A 16,496-nucleotide genomic window follows, 5' to 3' on the forward strand; every position below is an offset into this window, starting at 1 on the left:
GACAGGGGTAAGGGAGATAAGAGGGGGGGATGTCAAGAAGTTCAGGAAGGAAACGCACGTTTTGAAAAACATGTATGATTATGGAAGCAATTGCACAGTTATGTAGGACATGGCGGCATTTTGGAATGACATGACATATGTATTGGCTCACAAGTTACAGCAAATTAAAAAAAACAGGAAAAGATCCAGCAATGGGTTTTGAGTTCACACTAAATCCTAGCTCCCACTTAAAAACAATTACATCATGGCTCTGCTACGTGCTCACCTTCATGAAGTGATCACTGAGGATAGGGGTGCTACAACAAAGTGTGCTGAAGAAGCCAGATGGTGGCTGGCTGTCGATCAGAATAGTGTCTTAGAGGCTTGATTTCAAACAAGCAGCCCTCTCAGCAAGGAGTCCAGTAAGTGCACACGGAAGAAGCACGCAGCTTGTGTGATCCCGAGGTGGCAATTGAAAAATTTGAATATGTTGAGGAGAAAAGCATCAGAGCAAATATTATGAACGGCCAATTTGTGGAGGGACGTGGGGGACGGTGGGAGCCCCAGACCCATGCGCGGATTATCTAGTCAGGCTGAGCCACTGGCAGATCCGCGCTAGCCACAGGCAAGAGTCTCACACAGTCTCACTAACAGGCAGACACCACTGTAACCCCGATTATGCTGGATCGACCTTGATCCTTGGCCCTCTGATCTTCCTATAGACAGGACCTGAACGTGGTTCTGGGTACAAGCTCCACGACAGAAACCTCTTCCCTGGTTTTTTCCATGTTGTTGGAGGTCTGTCCCTCCTTACACGTTATTTTTATCTTGGTCTGTAGTGCTATTATGTTTTTGTCCTCACCATCTTAGCGCGGTTTTGTTTTCATTGTTTTGTGGTGGGCCTCCCTGCTGCAGGAGTGGATGCACAGTGAGAATAACTGATACCAGGGGATGGAGGGAACGCAGGGATGGGGAGAGGGTGCATGATAGGGAGGATTAGGGGACCTCGGGAGTCAGTGGTTGAGATGGCGGGGGGGGGGGCACTAGAATGGATTGTGATTACATAACTCATCTTGGAGGCTATGTCTCCATGGGAGGTCAGATGTTGTAAAAAAAATTGATGTTCCGGCGATTGTACAATTGTTCTTTGTATGATTGAATGGTTGAAATACTGCATTATAGGATAGGTAAATTACTTGCCACTAAAACTGGTTTTCTTAAAAAAATGAGTTGCAGCCTCTGAACCCCCCAGGTCCCTGTCTGTTCTACAGGGTCACCACTCGATGGCAGTGGGGTTTGTTTTGTTTTGCTTCTTCACCCTTTACCCCTCCTTTACACCTGATAAGCGCCCAGCACCACTCCACAGCCTGGATTCAACACCCCACCTTGTGGGTTCCCGGGCTGCCCTGTAGCACCATTCTGAGAGGGAGTGCCTTCCCCTTTGAGCTCCAGGCGCAGAGTTGCAAGAAGCTGCTGCCTGAATTACCCTGGTGCTTTGAGCCTTCGGGCCTCCCCTCTGGGTGAAGGTGATGGGAGCGGTGGACCTACTTGTTGACAGCTCAGCATCCACCTCGCATCCTTATTTCAGGCGGCCTGCTTCATTCGTTCATCCTCCAACCTCCTAGATTGCTGGAACATAAGAGTTGGGCGTGGCTTGAGAGACATGCCTTGAGAGCCCATCGTGGACTGACCACCTTACTTCAAGCCACATCTTGTTTTATGCCGCCTTTTAAAGCTGGTGCTGCTCAGCCATTTGTAACCACCAGCCACTCGATGGGAGAGAGACAGGGCTTTCTACTCCAGTAAAGCATCATCATCTCCGAACCCCACAGGGGCAACATGTCAGTCTTTACATGCTGAGGAGTTTGGATTTTACCTGTGGCAGTAAAGAGAAATGGATGGGTTCTGGAGGAGCCCTGGTGGTGCGGTGGGTTAAGCACTGGGCTGCTAACCCTAAGGCCAGTGGTTCAAATCCACCAGCCACTCCAAGGGAGAACGATATGGCGACCCGCCTCTGTAAGGATGTCCAGAAACCACGGGGAGCAATCCTACTCTGCCGTTGATCATCTGTATGAATCAGAACCAGCTCGACGGCAGCGATTTAGGTTGTTGTGATCTGGGGGGCTTGGAGCCGCCTTTGAAACAGATCGTTCTGTCCTGGGACTCGGAATTGGAGGCGCCGGCCTGGAAGCAGGCAGACCGGAAAGCCCTTGATTGGCTTCCCTGTTTCCTCTTAAGCCCCCAACACTTCTGCTGTGTGAATACAGGATGTCTCTTGAATTAATGAACATGATCTAGGTCAGTAGAGAAAGTAGAGTTCTCTTTAATTGAGATGAGAATTTCAAAATGTCCTGAGAAGTGGGTTTCCCCCCCAATTTCTAATACACCTTGAAGTATTAGAACTGATGTTTCCCTAAGTTATTAATTGAAATATATTTCTCCTGAAATGGCCATTAGCAATTAGACCATCGCTAGCAAGCTTCTGAGTGATTTGATGGAATTTGCCAATTAGGCCTGGCACAGAACCAGCACATTGTGGAAAGGAATAGTTTCAGAAGATGGGGGAGGAGCTGGGTCATGAATGGCAAATATCTTGGATTTTTAAATAAAGCTTACCAGAAATTTTTAAAAATTAAATTAAGTATGTGCTCTTTAAAAAACACAATACAGAAAATCTTAACAGTGAAGAAAACCCTATTGCAGTCCGCAGGGGAACAAACGCCACGAGGGAAGTACACCCCCCCCCCCAGAATAAGCAGACACGTAAGATCAGAAGTGCAGCCTCTTCCCCCTGGAGGAGGGACACACTCACTCTCTGCTTCACCTTCCTGTTGACCAGCCACATGGAGCCACGCTGATGGCAGCCAGAGCCCTGGAGATGCTTCCACCACCATTGGACCCACAGGACCTTCCACCCACCGGCATCTTCCTGCTTTCGGCATCATTGCATGTGCTGCACGAGTCTGAAGAGGAATTCATGGACTAATATTTGACATGTGGGCTAATATCGAGCTTGCGCACTTGATCTGGACTGGGCTGGGGTGTTTTATTGATGCATAATTACTTCTTGATATAAAGCTCTCTCTTATGCGATGTCTCCGAATTTGTTTCTCTGGCCAACCCAGCCTGACACGTGCAAAGCGGACAAGGTGGCTCTATTGTCACTATAAAGGAGACACCAAGGCTTGCACGCTCCCTGCAAGAGAAACCTCCTGCCCTCCAGCCACAGAGGCCACCGCACCCTTCTAGCACAACTGCATCATCCCCAAGGAACTGGCAAGGTCAGGGAGGAGTTCTCCTCCCCGAGCAGCCCCTCCCCGAGGCCTCCCACACACCGGTCCCCAGTGTGCCAAGAAACGCGCCCATCTCTTGAAAAGCCAAGCTCTTCCTCCTCCCTCCCACTCGCAGGAAGAGCTACCATTGCAGCTCACTTCTGCTTGGCCTCACCCACTTGGCATGTTCCCTCTTAGCTGGGGGAGAGAATGCAAGGGGCCCTTTAAGAGACAGCAAAGGGGGCTGGATAAGAAAGGAAATCCAACTCATAACGAGCAAGCAATTTGCCATTGGTGTGCCATTTATAGTACTGTTTCCCAGACCCTCACGTGCCTGCAGGTCAGAGGGGGCAGGCAGGGGGGATCTTGTTAAATGCACGTTCTGACTAAGGCTGGGGAGGTGGGTCTCAGGAGGGGCGGGGGTGGGGGTGGAGGTGGGGGTCTGCAATTCTAACAAACTCTCAGGTGATCTGATGACCATGGTCCACTGAACACACCCTAAGTAGTGTGTCTGTCTGTAAGGTGGCCACCCCTTCAAACGATTTGTCCCACTGAATTAAATGGCAGGAGAGGCTGGGTTGGGTAGCAGGACTCACTTCAAGTACAGGTGTGATCAGGTAGGTGAAGCAGATGATAAACCAAGGACAGTCCCGGCTGCATATGAAACCACCCAAGGAGCCTTTTTGCAAGGCCTGTGCTCAGAGATTCTGATTTAAATGGTCTAGGGTTTTTTTTTTTTAAGAGCTCTTCAGTGAGGGTGGGAGCCCTGTAGACACCATTGGATGATCATTGAACATCTAACTGCCAGGTCAGTGGTTCGAACCCTTCAGAGACCCGGATGAGGCTGTCTGCTCCTGTAAAGCCTCAGAAACCTAATATAGGATCACTCTGAGTCTGTATCAATGGGTATGGTTTCAGATGATGCTGATGTGCAGCTAGGCGGGGGGGAAAGGCGACCCAAACAAAAACACCCTTTCATCTTTGTGTGATAGGCCAGGAATTGTGCATTGTAGGAGGCATCAGACATACAAGGTCCCTGCCCTCAGAGAATTTGGACACTAATCAGGGAAACAGGCCCCGGCATGACTCGAATGTGAAACATCCGGTGGCACATGAATATAAACTGGTTTGGGAACACAGATCAGGGAGCAAGTGGCACAACCTTGTTGCTGTGAATGAGGTCTGTGATTGCCTGTCACTCACGGCCAAAGACAGAGACAGGTTGATCCAAGAAACTGCATATATTCTGAAACACAAGACAGAAGGAAACAGTGGGGTTTGCTACTTCCAAACTGCTGCCAAAATCCAGTGAAAAACAAACAAGTTATATCCCTTACAAGCAGAGGATAGAAAGCAGGTGTTGCAATGATCACAGGAAATAATGATCTTTTCCTACATTTATTCAGCGGTCCCCAGACCACCATGCCTTGAAGTTCTTTATCCATATGGGGGATGTTTCTGAAGCCCCCAACTCCAATCTTTACCTCAATGGCCTTGCTTACTGCTTTACTGAGTTAGAACATCCCCACTGAGAATAAAAGACATTTTTACCACAAGGGAGAGGGCAGTTACATTTTGGAGTTCCAACAAATTGAATCCCATATTATGTAATATTTCTAATATTTGGATTAACAGTAGCCTAAGTCTTTTACCCCCTGTATCATCCGGAGGGTGGAGGGGAGTGACCAAGAGGTGGTGTAACCCATGTTATTTTATTTACTGTAGTTAGGGGAAAAACAACCTTACTAAATGCATGTAGCCTAAGGCACTTTCCTTCATGTCGTCCCTTATGGAATTTTCATAAAGTGCTCAAAGATAACAGGTTGGATGAGGAGGGCACCCAGAGGGCCAGAGCACGCTGAGTGTTTTCTCCTATTGACTGACTTCTTGTTGACTAAGCCCAGCTTTAAATCACAGAGAGACATCCTGAGACTGGCTGAAGACTTAAAGAAACTTATTGTTCTGTTTGCTTGTTTGCAATCAACACTCGTTTCCCTGAAGCCCAAGGTAATGTAAAATATCTATACGTGACTCCTCCAAGTGTACATTGCGATATAAAAGGCATATATTCTCTATGAGTTCTGATTTCAAAGAGAACACCACAAAGCCAGTCTTGTTTTAATTGTCAGTCTCCTTGCTGGGATATACTTTCTAATAAAAAGTTCTGCTTCTGAACAAGCGGCCATCTAGCTCAGAAGCAAAAAAGCCCACATGGAAGAAGCACACCAGCCGGTGTGATCACGAGGTGCCAAAGGGACCAGGTATAAAGCATCATGCAAAAAAAAAAAAGAATATATATGTGTATATGTGTGTATTGCTGGACCAACTGCTGACTGCTGCCTCAAGTTTATGAGGAAGCTCTCTGCACAGACAGCAAGAGTAACTCAGTGCCTGTTCTGCTGTCCCAGTTGGGCAAACGTGGAGGAAATCAAGTGTGAGGTGCTCTATCAGGAGAGTGCCTTTGGGAAAAGGGCCCCAGAAGATACTCGGGAGAGAGTTTAGTAGGTGACTAGGTCCTGGGCTGAGAGAAAGAGTTAAGTGCTTAAAAATAAATAGATAGCATCAAATTCTTGGGTATTAACTCAGAGGTCGGCGGTTCAAACCTACCCAGAGGCACTTTGGAAGACAAGCCTATTGTTGATCCGTTTCTGAGTCTTAAGGAACACAGTTCTATCCTGCCCATGTGGAGTGGCCAACATCAGGATAATGGCTTTTCCATTTAAAAACCACTTTTTAAAAATTCCATGATTAAAATAAAAACAAATCCCCCCAAACCACCTCTCGGCATCCAGTAGGTTTCAACTCATAGTGACCCGATAGGACAGAGTAGACTTGCCCCGGTGGTTTCCCAAGACTGTGAATCTTTACAGGGTAGAACGTTTCATCCTTCTTCCACAGGCATTGAGCTGCTGACCTTGAGAGGTGTACAGGCCAACCTCTGTGGCTCACCCATGTAACTCACGATCTCCCCGGTGCTCTCAGCATGTCATTACTCACTGCCAGCAAGTGGGTTCTGACTCACAGTGGCTCTATAGGTCAAGATAGACCTACCCCTGTGGGTTTCTGAGACTCTCACTCTTTACAGGCGTGGAAGCCCTTGCCTTTCTCCCGAGGAGTGGCTGGTTGTTTCAAACTGCTAACCTTGTGGGAAGCAGCCCAATGCTCAATCACCATTCGCTTTGGGAATAGTAGTTACAAATCGCTGGTCAGTTCTGCTTCCCTGATTGGCTTTTCAGTAACTGTCGAAACCCATTCAGAGATTAGCAGCCACTGCTACCCCAAGCCTGAAGTCATGCAACCAGGAAGCAAAATCCCCGGAGGCCAGGGCTCAGGACTGTCTGTCTGGAACCGGAACCGTAGCAAGGACTGCATAGCAAGAGTGGGACCAATTGGGGATGCACAACCTTTGCCCTCTGAGCAAAGATGACACCTGGAATGGGAGATTCCTGGTTTCTCCCTTCTTCCCACCCCCATCTTCCAGTAGTGCACCCCACTGGCCAAACCCCACCAGAAGCTGATTGGGAAAGTAGTGGAAGAGATGTCATTTCTGGGGATCAGTCCCTGACAGGTGGGGAATGGAGCTGAGAATCTTCAGGAATAACAGATCCATTCGGAACTATTGAACTCCTCTCTCCCACCCCTAATATGTAACCTTGGCCGAGAATAAAGCTTCTCCACAGGTATGATGGAGGCACTGCCCAGACAGGGCCTGGGATGGTCAGAGTCACCACGCAGGTTCCCTTTAGCTCAGTGGTTCTCAACCTTGCTAATACCGCCACCCTTTCATACAGCTCCTCATGTTGTGGTGACCCCCTCCCCCAATCATAAAATTATTTTCATTGCTCCTTCATCACTTTCATTTTGCTACTGTCATGAATCGGGTGACCCCTGTGAAAGGGTCATGCGACCCCCTAAAAGGGTCAGGACGCACAGGTTGAGAAGCTCTGCTCTAGCTAGAAGCAGCATTTCCACCTGTCCCAGAGGACCAGATAAACACGGAACCCTGGGTGGCGCGTATGATTGAGTCACTTAGTTGCCAACTGAGAGGTTGGAAGTTTGAGCTCACCCAGAGGCGACTTGGAAGACAGACCTGGTGATCTATATCTTTAAGATCAGCCCATGAAATTACGCAGGTGAACACTCTACTTACCTGGGCTTGCCATGCATCGGGATGGACTCAACAGCCCCTGACCGCAAGGCAGATGTAACTTTTCCTGGGTATCCAAGTGCAGGGGCAGTGTTGCTCTGTTGTACAGGGCGACTCTGAACTGGAATAGACCGGAGGGCAGTTGAGGTTGGCTTGGGAGGAGTAAAATATGTGAGAAGAAGCACTGTAAGAAGAAGCAACGAAAGAGGGATTGAGGAATTGTACACCCACAAAGAGAAGATTTTTCTGCAGTGGAGTGGGTCTCAACTGCCCGTCTTAGAGCCTCCCAGATGAGGCCATGCCACACCCACCTCCTTGTGCTGGAGCCAAGAAGACGCAGTCATCGAAGGCAGCCACTACCAGAAGGGAGAAGTTTGGTTCAGCTCAATCTTCTTTATGAAATCCTGAAGGCTGAAGATGGAGGACTTAAAATGAAACCAAAAAGCGTCTCAGCCTCAGGGCTGGAAAGAAGCCATGGAGCATTTTCCAGTGCTTTGCTGCTTCAGCAGTTGTTCCTGTCTGTTTCCATATTCTCTTCTGGCTTAGTGCTGTGAGAGTTTAAGACGAAGCCACCTGGCCAGAGGGAAAGTTCAGGCTCAGGAACTGACTCCTGTGGAAGTTTCTGGATATCATACCCTGGGGCACTGACTCTGTAGATAAAGTCCTCCTAAAGAAGGCAAGACCCAAGAGCTACTTGCCCTGGTTTTATTTAGAAATTTGTCAAAGTTCATCTCCATCAATTCTCTGAAGTAAAGACAGGGCAACCAACATTGTCAAACTTTTCTGAGTTACTTGTTAACTGACCTTGAAAGTATCTGATGTCCCAGGCCAAGATGTGGTGCATAGTACAGCAAGCCAAGCACCCCCTGGCCCTCCATCTCCCTCACAATTGTTGGGACGTTTGAGCCCATTGTTGTAAACATTGTGTCCATCTAGCTCATGCAGGGCCTTCCCTCTCCCAGATGCTCTTCAACTTGATGAAGCATGATGTCCTCTGCCATGGACTGGTCTCTCTTGATAACATACCCAAAGCGCGTGAGAGAAAAGTCTTGCCGACCTTGTTTCTAAGAAGCCTTCTGTTTGTTCTCCTTCCTAGATAGGTCTGTTTGTCCTTTTGGCAGTGCTTGGTAGTTTCGGTGTTCTTTACCAGCACCATAATTCAGATGTATCAATTATTTTCCAGTCTTCCTTATTCAGTGTCCAACTTTCACACATGTATGAGGCAATTGAGCACACCCTGGCTTGAGTCAGGTGCACCATCGTCCTCAAAGTGAGACATTTGCTCTTAAACTCTCTTCAGTGTATAGTGATCTTGTGCAGCAGACTTACCCAAGGCAATGTGTTCCTTGATGTCTTGACTGCTGCCTCCGTGAGTATTGATTGTGGATCTAAGCAAGATAAAATCGTTGACAATTTCAACCAGTTCTCAGTTCATCATGATGTTACCTTTTGGCCCAGTTGTGAGGATTGTCTTCTTTACAATGTTGCCATCCATCCTGAAGGCTGCAGTCCTGGGTCTTCATCAACCAATGGACTTGAGTTTTTGGGTAATCTATATCTTGGCTATTATGAGCATGCTGATAAGAACAAATGTGCCCAAGCTTTTGCATGGACATGTGTTTTCAGTTCTCTTCTGTATTTACATGGGAATGGAATTGATGAGTCATATGATGACTGAGTGCTAAACATTTTCAAGAACTGTAAAACTGTTTTCCATCGTGGCCACACTTACAAGACCACCAGTAATGTATAAATATTCTGATTTCCCACACCTTCACTAATACTTATTATTGCCTGACTTTTTAATCTTAATATTAGCATGGTAGTTGGCATGTCACAGAGGTTATTTTTACATCCTTCTAGTGGCTACGGGTCCAGCTCCTAACTGCCAGGTGGGCAGCTCAACTCCATGAGCCTGTTCTTTGGCAGCAAGCCAACGTTTTCTACTCCTGTAAGGAGTTACCGTCTTGGAAACCCACGGGGCAGGTCTACGCTGACATATAGGGTCACTCTGAGTCTGAAATGACTTCACGGCAGGGAGTTTGTTGTTGGAGAGTGACTAATAAAGGGATAAATTCAAAAGCATTGCTGCTAAGTGTCTTCATTGTACATGCATAGGTTTAAGCCAAGCATGTCTCCGCGATCAGTGGATGGCTGGAGACAAATTCTCTCACTAGCACTTCTCTTAGGATCCTCAGAAGGAACTCTGATGTTGCTGTTGGCTAAGGGTTGGGCCACTAACTGCAAGGTCACCAGTTTGAAGTCACCAGCTGTCCAGAGGGAGAAAGATGAGGCTTTCTGTTCCTTTAAACATTTACAGCCTCAAAAACCCAAAGGTGGGGAGGGGGCAGTTCTACTCTGTCCTGCAGGGTGGATATGAGTCAGAATTGGCTCAAAGGCAGTAAGTGGCTGGTATAATCTTATTAGTGTGCCTTCAAAAAAAAAGTTTGATGGAAAACAGTGGTTTCTAAGGGAGTCTACTGGGCCAGTTAAATTCAAGGCCAGCTCTGAAGCCTACGATGACTGATTTTTGTTTTTAATTCCCCAGAAGTTATCTTGATCCATTTTCTCAAATGATAATCATGGGGGCTTATGATGATGTTAAAATCAAATGACTATAAATGCCGTGATTTACTGATTGACGCTCAATTTTATCCCATCCAGCTACTTGTCTATCCTCATGCAATTAACAACACTAGTCTCGCTTCTGCAACTTTGTAGTTTGTTTTGAAATCAAGAAGCATCAGTCCTCCTCCCAGCTTGTTCTTTCTTAAGAGCGTTTTGTCTATTCTTGGTCCCTTCCACTTCCATATGCATTTTAGGATCAGTTTATCAATTTCTGCAAAGCAACCAGTTGGGATTTTGATAGGGGTTGTATTGAGTCTGTAGAGATACTCCTATTTCAGGAGTATTATCATTTTAAAATGTGAAGTCTTCCTTTTCATGAACACATGATTACCTTTCCATTTATCGGTTGCTGTTAGTTGCCATCGAGTTGCTTCTGACTCAGAAAGATCCTGTGTGCACAGAGCAGAACTGCTGCATAGGGGTTTCATGTCTGTAACCCAACGAGCCTTTCACAGGGGTCGCCTAAGACCATCGGAAAACACATATTTCCTATGATCTTAGGAACCGAGACGCTGCTCCTCTATCCATCTCCAGGAGGGTCCGCCCACATGAAGATACACCTTTAAGACAAAATTTCATTTATTTGTCATTAGAAATAAATATCTCACAATATAGAATTACATATTATTTTTGTGACGAATCACTATGCTTTAATGATGTTCAATTTGTAACAATGAAAATACATCCTGCATATCAGCTATTTACATTATGATTCATAACAGTAGCAAAATTACAGTTATGAAGTAGCAATGAAAATACTTTTATGTTTTGTGGTCACCACAACATGAGGAACTGTATTAAAGGGTCGAGGCATTAGGAAAGTTGAGAACCAGTGTTTTAGAAGGAGATCACCAAGCCTGTCTCCCAAGGCATGGGGCTGGTAGTTGAGTGCTTAATCATGTGTCCCACACAAGACCCCATTCTCTCATTTAGACCTTATTTTACTCTTTCAGTGAGCATGCATAATGTTCAGTGTACAAGTCTTGCAATATTTTGTTATATTTTATTCTTTTCCATGCTATGGTCAGTGGAATTGTTTTCCTAAGTCTATTTTCTGATTGTTCAGTGCTTATGTATAGGAATGCTGATCTTGTATCCTAAATTTGTTTATTAATTCAAATAGTTCATTGGGTTTTTTTTGGTGTGTGCATGTATTCCTTAAGTTGTTTCTCTTTAATCTGTGTGCCTTTATTTTATTTCCCCTGTCCCTACCTGTTCCGAGCAGACTCTCCAGTACAATGTATTAAAAGGAAGACGATAAACATTCTGGTCTTAGGGTTGAAACAGTGTGGCACCAGTAAGTAAAATATTAGTGTGGGATTTTCATAGGCAACCCTTATCAGGTTGTTGACATTCCTGCCTATTCCATAAAATACACTAATTGAACAGGAACATCTTTGAGAGGGAAAATGGACCCTATTAATTTTGTTAGGGGAAAAAAGATGTAAATTGTGGATCTCCCAAGCAAACCAGGATATATTAGTGTCCTTAATTATAGAAAATAAACAATAAAAATTCATTTGAATTTCCACAAGGTTGCTTGATTTTCTTGACTTTACACTCTCATCAAAGCCCTGCCAATATTTCCTCCCATTTATCTAAAATGATAATAAAGGGTAAGTGTTTTGTTAAAAAATTACTTTTCAACGTAGGAAATGAAAAACAAATCACAAGATTTAAAAAAATGATAAGTTGTATGTTTGTTTGTGTTTGTTCCAAATGATTGCATTTGGTTTTAGTGAAACGACCTAATTCTTTTATTTTATTAGGGACTCATACACCTCCCTTCACAATCCATACATACATCAATTGTGTAATGCACATTTGTACATTCGTTGCCTTCATCATTCTCAAAACATTTGCTCTCCACCCAAGCCCCTGGCATCAGCTCCTCATTTTCTCTCCTCCCTCCCCCCTCCCTCATGAACCCCTGATAATTTAGAAATGATTATTTTGTCATATCTTGCTCTGTCCCACATCTCCCCCTCCCCTTTTCTGTTGTCTGTCCCCCAGGGAGGGAAACGACCTAATTCTAAAGGAGATCAGAGAAATCTTGATTAATTTCCATTGCTAAGAGTTTTAGTTTCTAACAGAAGCAAATGATAAATGCTTAATTGGGTTTGTACCTGAGGGATGTGAACTCTGACAGATGTTGCCCAAAAGGCAAGGGAGGCCACATCTGACTCCCCCCCACCCCACTCCCTGCCCTGCTACACAAAGGAGGAGATTCCAACTCCTCACCAACCCAAGGCCTATTGCCGATTGCGATTGCCATGAGGCAGAGGCCAGGCGTGCCCCATCCTTCAGCCTTCTTTACTCTGACACCAACCATTCTTCCCAGGACACTCTGCTTTTCCATTGGGTTTGATAATTCCTTGCAATGGCCAACCAGAACTCAGAGGCAATGCTCACAGTTAAAGGGCTGTACTAGGGAAGTTAATGGGTCACCCCAGTGAGGTGTCAAGTCTTTGTCCAGGCCTCAGCCTAACCCACACGTGTCCTTGGTCCCCACCTCTGTGCTGCTCTGGTGCACAGTCTCAGTGTGTGCGGGATGCTCCTGTTCCGTCTCCTGGTCTTCTTGCCTCAGCCTCTGGCCTCGGCCTGCTCTGTCCCAGGGTCTCCGTGCCACAGTCCTTGGAGCCTCTCGTCTTGGCCTCCACCACTTCACACAGGGATCTCAAATGTGCTGTTGGTGATTCTTCTTCCTTGATGGGCCTGGATTTTCTATCTGCCTGCTTCTCATTCTTATAGCTAGGGGAATGGTGACTAAAACAGACCAATTCCCATCTGTTAGTGTTTCACACACCCTATTTGCACGGGCCTGGCTAATCATTGGGTAGGAGTAACAGAATTAAGAAATTTCACAAGAGGAAAGAACTAGGAGGCAAAGGGTATTTGTAGAGATCTAAATATAGGCATGTACATATGTAAATCTATTCATATATGATGAAGGGGAAATAGATCTATGTGCATATATTTATAGGTTTAGTATTAAGGTACCAGATGGCCATTGGGCCTACACTCAAGTGCTCCCTCAAGGCAAGAATACTTTGTTCTATTTAAACTGTCATTCCATGATGCTAACCTACCCAACACAATCACTGAAGACAAAGCGGGTGCATAAGCAAATGTGGTGAAGAAAGCAGATGGTGCCAGGCTATCAAAAGCTATAGCATCTGGGGTCTTGAAGGTAAACAAGTGGCCATCTAGCTGAGAAGCAACAAAGGCCACATGGAAGGACACCAGCCTGTGTGAGCATGAGGTGTCGAAGGGATCAGGTATCACACATCAAAGAACAAAAAAATCATACCTTTGTGTGCTCACCTTCCCAATACGATCACTGAAGACAAATGGCTACATAAGCAAAAGTGGTGAGACAAGCTGATGGTGCCTGGCTATCAAAAGATACAGCGTCTGGGGTCTTAAAGGCTTGAAGGTAAACAAGCGGCCATCTAGCTCAGAAGCAACAAAACCCACATGGAAGAAGCATACCAGCCTGGGCGATCACCAGGTATCTAAGGGATCAGGTATCAGGCATCAAAGAACAAAAAAAATCATATCATTGTGAATGAGGGGAAGTGCAGATTGGGGACCCAAAGCCCATCTGTAGGCAAAAGGACATCCCCTTACAGAAGGGTCATGGGAAGGAGACGAGCCATTTGGGGTGCAGTGTAGCAATGATGAAACATACAACTTTTCCCTAGTTCTTTAATAGTTCTTCCCTCCCCCCACTATCCTGATCCCAACTCTACCTTTCAAATCTAGCTAGACCAGAGGATATACACTGGTACAGATAGAAACTGGAAACACAGGGAATCCAGGATAGATGAACTCCTCCGGACTAGTGTTGAGAGTGGCGATACAGGGACGTTGGAGGGAAAGTGGGGTAGAACGGGGGAACCGATCACAAGGATGTACATATAACCCCCACCCTGAGGGAGGGACAACAGAAAAATGGGTGAAGGGAGACATCGGACAGTGTAAGACATGACAAAATAATAATAATTTATAAATTATCAAGGGTTCGTGAGGGAAGGGAGGCGGCGAGGGAGGGGAAAAATGAGGAGCTGATACCAAGGGCTCAAGTAGAAAGAAAACGTTTTGAGGATGATGATGGCAACAGATGTACAAGTGTGCTTGACACAATGGATGGATGGATGGATTGTGATAAGAGTTGTACCAGTCCCCAATAAAGTGATTTAAAAGAGAAAGAAATTTCACATCACCACAGTTGTTTTCTAGTTTACTGAGTTACAACAGTTTTCATTTAACATTTTTAAAATTTTTTCATTTTTAAGGAAAAAGGTTTTTTTAAATAAGAATGTAAGACTCAAAGCTATGTTAAAAGTTTATATTCAGCCCAGTATTTATCATGGCTCAAACAGAAATAATGTTTAAAATCATAGTAAGGTGAATATTTTCATCCATAGCTTCTGACTAGTATATTTTGTGCCCTAGGAAAAACAATTTGTGGGAGAAACCTAAGAAAATGGTATTTGTTGAGTCTACACACCCAAATCAAATAGGTTGCCTACAAGTTACGTCTGAAGTCGCCTGTGTTACAGAAAACTGCCCGTTGGTTTTCTTGGCTGTCACTTCTACCAAAGCCAATGGCAAGGTCCTTCTTCCCAGCACTTTGGGAAGGTCATCCAGCGCAAGCCATCCCCACCAGGCAGGCGATGTATTTTTATGCACCGCCTGCTTAGAACAGGTCTGTGAGGGCACCCTGTCCACAGTCAGTAGTGCTTTCTTGGTTTTGCCCAAAGTATGGCTATTCTGACTTTCTGCTGGAGACGTGTGTGGACGTTCCGTTTCCTCCGGGTCTCCTGGAAGGCAACGCGGTCATCTATCACAAGGGAAGCCCGCCCACTGGGAGGGCTCCTTTTTCCTGGGGATGCGTCAGGTGACCTCAGTGTGTGAAGGTGGGCGAGCCCCGGCTCCGTGGAGCCTGGGGGTTGAGGACTACCTTGCAGCCGACGCAGTTCCAGGTGCGCGTGGGGCCGCGGTCCCGGGTGCGCGAGGGCCCCAGGCCGGGAGAGCGGTGCGCGCGGCGTGGACACCCACCTCGGGGGGCGGGTCCACCCAGGCGGGCGGGCCCGGGCGGGCGGGGCGCGCATGCGCGCCGAGGGCACCGGGCCGGGGCGGGGTTGCGCGCAGGCTCTGGAGCCGAGGCCGGCTGGCTGGGCTGCGGCGCGCGAGGGGTTCGCGACCGGCACGGGCGCGGCGAGCCGAGGCTGGGGGACTGGACCGGGGGTCCGGCTGCAGCCCGCGACTTCACGACCCCGCGGCGGCGGCGGCGCGGCTCGGGCGCTCTGCCCGGAGGGACCGAGGACGGCGGGCTCGCCCGGCGGTGGGCGCCGCGGACCGGGGCGCCCTAGGTAGGTGGGCCTGGCCTGCGGGGGGCGCCGGGGGTGCACCGCGGGTAACGGGTCTGCAGCTCGGTGCCCGCCGGGCCGGACGCGCACGGCGCCCGCGGTTGTCATGGAAATCGCACAGCCTAGCAGTGCGCTGGCCGTGGCGTCTTTGGAGGAAAACCCAGCCCCGGCCGACCCCGAGCGCGGTGCAGACGCCGCCGCCCGTGGCCGGAGGAGAATGCCGGGCGGTGGTCGTGGCGACGGCTGGCGCAGGTGTGGGGAGTCGCGGGGTGCGGGACGCGGTGCTCGGAGGCCGGGCACCTGCTCGGTGTGTTGTTTCCAAGGCTGGATCTAGTGATTGCAGCCGCCGCCGAAGGCCTGGCCGTGGTTCACATATAAACATAACCGCGCACGAATAAGCCTCCATCATCCTCTCAACTCTTCCCTTTCCTGCCCGTCCACAGCCCCGGACAACCGTTGTGACATCGTTGCCTTTTCGGTTTTCTTTCTTCCTGGCTTTTCTGTGCCAACGAAAGAGGCCGTAGCAGTGCCCAGGGATCCGGGGCCTGCCTCTGGAAACACCAGTCAGCCCTAAAAGGGGTAGAAGCCGACTCGACTGAAATGTTCAAAATGTCCAAGGTAGATTTAGGTCTTTGTGGCAGCCGGCACAGGGATGGGCTCTCCCTCTTTCTGCCCTGCTGCCTGCCCTGTGACATTACATAATGCCGTGTTCTTGATGGTGAAAATCTGCCCCTGGTTGGGGGGTGGGGGGTGGGAGTGGGTGGGAGTGGTACGGGGAGGGGGGGGGGTTAGTGCAGACCGCCGTGAAGCCCCTTTTCTTGCTTTCTGCTTTGCCGCTGTAGGTGTTTTGTGTTGGGAGGTTGCCCAAAGTAGAATCTGATTTGTCACCTGCTCCCTGTGACATCTAAATCCAGGGAATGGAGGAGGTGGTGGTTGGAGGCTTGCAGTGAAATTCCATGAGGCTCATGATGATCACGGTGGGTGGGTGGGTTGTGTGGACCAGGGGAACCGGTGGACTTGGGGAAAGCAAGTTGTGTGCAGGTCCTGGCACATTCACTTGCTAGCCCTGCTGTTCTCGTCTATAAAAGGCGATAG

The 16,496-nt window shown here is 47.7% G+C and overlaps 1 protein-coding gene across 9 annotated transcripts in view; it reads left to right on the top strand.

Annotated features, from left to right (window-relative positions):
* The first annotated feature begins 15,194 nt into the window (after nucleotides 1–15,194).
* Nucleotides 15,195–16,496, top strand: part of INPP4A (inositol polyphosphate-4-phosphatase type I A) — a 133,787-nt gene continuing 132,485 nt past the window's right edge. For 3 of the 9 annotated variants that reach the window (XM_075563196.1, XM_075563202.1, XM_075563204.1), the window contains exon 1: nucleotides 15,196–15,404. The gene's annotated coding sequence lies outside the window, so the exon portion shown is untranslated. Of the gene's footprint in view, nucleotides 15,405–16,496 lie in introns of all 9 variants that reach the window. The other 6 variants (XM_075563197.1, XM_075563203.1, XM_075563205.1 and 3 more) reach the window with 3 other exon arrangements.

Source organism: Tenrec ecaudatus, chromosome 11 (assembly GCF_050624435.1).
Source record: "Tenrec ecaudatus isolate mTenEca1 chromosome 11, mTenEca1.hap1, whole genome shotgun sequence".
Taxonomy (NCBI): Eukaryota; Metazoa; Chordata; class Mammalia; order Afrosoricida; family Tenrecidae; genus Tenrec; species Tenrec ecaudatus.